Raw genomic sequence first — 2825 nt, 5'->3', positions numbered from 1 at the left:
CCCACACATGCTATGGGCTCCGTGCTCTGCATTGTGGGTGATCGGCTGTGGTTCCTTGGTCACGCCTATTCCTCCTACACGTGCACGGGCTCCGCGCTCGACGTTATGGACTATGGGCTAGCCAAGGCCTGAGAGCTCAGTAAAGAACTAACTGCTCGGACACCACTTATACTACATGTATCTCCAAGTTATTTTGCCAACTGCCAAGCAGCACACATTCCGCTCTGTTCTCTATGGAGAAGACCCAGTCTCCGATCTCTCCCTACACGTGCAACGGGCTCCGCGCTCTGCGTTATGGGTGGTCGGCTACGGTTCCTTGGTCACGCATGGTCCTCCTACACATGCATGGGCTTCGCACTCGATGTTATGGACTATGGGCCAGCTGAGGCCATAAAGTTTGGTAATGAACTAACTGCTCGGACGCTACTTATACCACGTATAATTGTGTTAGGGTTATTACTACAACGATTCTTCACCACAAATACCAGCAAACTGCATAAACATGCACTTTATAACATTTATACACATACATAAATGTTTTGTGCACTCTCGCGCTGCTCTAACTACCCTCTCCAGATGTTATAGATAATATTCTCCAAGCAGATCACCGAGCTCCGCCATCGCCGTTCGTATCGCCGAATAGGTCGATGTCATCGGCCAGTTTTTTTCGCCAGTGTCCTCCGCCTCATCCTCCAGCTGCTGGTGCTCTGCCTCGCCCAACCCCTCGGCGAATCCAGCCCCTATCGCCTGAAGGTCAATGGCTAGATAGTGGGACCGAACCACCACAAGGGCATGAGTAATGGTAGTGGCAATGGCATCACGGTTGAAGCTCTTGAAGTTCTCCCACACCGCCTTACACTTCTGGATGATGGTGTCCGAATGCGCCGGCCTGCTGTCAGGCTAAGGAGGCGCCTCTAGGTCCACGTAGTCGAGCACCGGTTTAACTCCGGTGACTATGGCGTCGAACTTCTCCCTTTGCGTCCTAGTCTCCTGCACTAGCACATCAAACTATGCCTTGACCCTCTTATGGTAGTCTGCAAGAGTCACAAGTCTCCATTAAGCAAGGGAACTACTTCAGCAGTAACTCCAGTCAGGAAGTACTCACCCTTTAGCTCACCGGCTAGTTTGTCTACTCGCCTGGACTCCTTCAGCCTTCTCCTCTCAGAGTTGCTCGATGGCCTGGCGCAGCTGGCCGAGCTCCGCATCTTGCTCTACAAGCACAACGGTTGTCAATAACAATGATATTGTAGCAACGCCAAGCAATTTCATCGATCAGATATACCTTTCTTCTGCTCAGAGACTTTCCGCAGCTGCTCCAACTGCTCGGAAGCACCCTTCAGTAGCTCGAAGATAGTGGCCAGCTGCTCGAATGTGGTTGCCAGCTGTTCGGACATGACGCCCTTCTGGTATTCTAGGTCCCGCGCATTGGACTTAGCCAGGTCTCGCTCGCGCCGGGCCCTCTGGATGTTTCTCTCTGAGAGGTTCATTGCCTCCCTAAGTTTTTCGTTCTCCTCGGCAAGAGGCTCCATCCTCTTTATCAGCTGGTGCCGCTGCTTGGTAGTCCGAGTTATCCCCTACAAATGCACAATGATAATGATGGAATTCGATCTCCAACGTCAAAGACGAGTACTCTAGATGCAGTACTAACCTTGATATGTTTCATTACTCCGGTGAGGTCAGATTTCAGTCTTCTCATCTCCTTGGTGGTGTCCTCCTCCTCGACAACTACCACTTCGTCACCGCGCTTGCGAAGGATTCGGACAGATTGGGGTCGAGGTTTAGCGTGAACGATCTCTTCCACCTCATCCTCCTCTGCCGTAGCTAGAGGGACCACCTGGGGGCTCGGTGGCTGGATAGCATGTCTGACCACGCCCTTCGACGCCTTAGGCAGCGCTGCTTGCTCCTCCAGCACCACAGGCTTCTCTAGTCCCGACGCCAGCATGACGTCAGCAACTCCAACCTCTGCTCCCAAGGACTCAGCGATTCCTTCTGTTTCCCCAGGCATCATCGCCGACCCGTCTGCTATTGGAGGCAATTGTTCGCCACCTGCCAAGTCCTGCCAATAGCAGCAGTCGACTCCTCCATAGGCTACCGAGCACCCTAGGACTCCGGCATGAGGTCTACCGACACCTCCTCTGCTCCGAGACCAGCCTTCAGTTGCTTGATAGTCTAGACGAGCGGGGTTGGATCCTCTATATGCCTTGCACTGCATCAGATCATCTTGTCAATCGCTAAAAAAAAAGCTAAGAAACGACAGCAAAGTAACTCCAAGACAAGGATACTTACGATTTGGTCTGCCGGTATAATTTTTGAACCGGCGGTGCCTGCCTGAGCCCCTAGGCGCAGCTGTGGGGTCGACTCCCGTGCTCTGGGGTGGAGGTCCCACCTCCTCCACAGTCGGCCTCTGATCCGCCTGCCGCTCTGGGACTTCCTCCACCCATCGCTCTGGGACTCTCTCCACCTGCCGCTCTGGGTTTACCTCCTCCTGCTGCTCTAAGACTCCCCTCTCCTATTGCTCGAGGACTCTCAGTCGCCTACCCAGTAGGGACTCCTATTGTCTACTGCACGGGGAATTCCCTTGCCCGATGATTGGGGACATCCCTCGCTCGCTGCTCGAGGACTTCCCTCGCCCGCTGCTCGGGGACTTCTTCGCCTCCCCTTGATTGATCCTCCATGCACGTGCTGCGCGGAGGCGCCTTCGTGTTCGGTGGAGGAGCCACTAGAACTTCGTCATCATCCGACCACTCGAACATCGCGGTACTCCATGTCTGAGCGGTCTGGTCTCCGCCAAGCGAGATGCTGCCCAGTTTGAGGGGAGCGGCAGT

Source organism: Miscanthus floridulus, chromosome 13 (assembly GCF_019320115.1).
Source record: "Miscanthus floridulus cultivar M001 chromosome 13, ASM1932011v1, whole genome shotgun sequence".
Lineage (NCBI taxonomy): Eukaryota > Viridiplantae > Streptophyta > Magnoliopsida > Poales > Poaceae > Miscanthus > Miscanthus floridulus.
Note: the sequence above shows the minus strand (reverse complement) of the source record.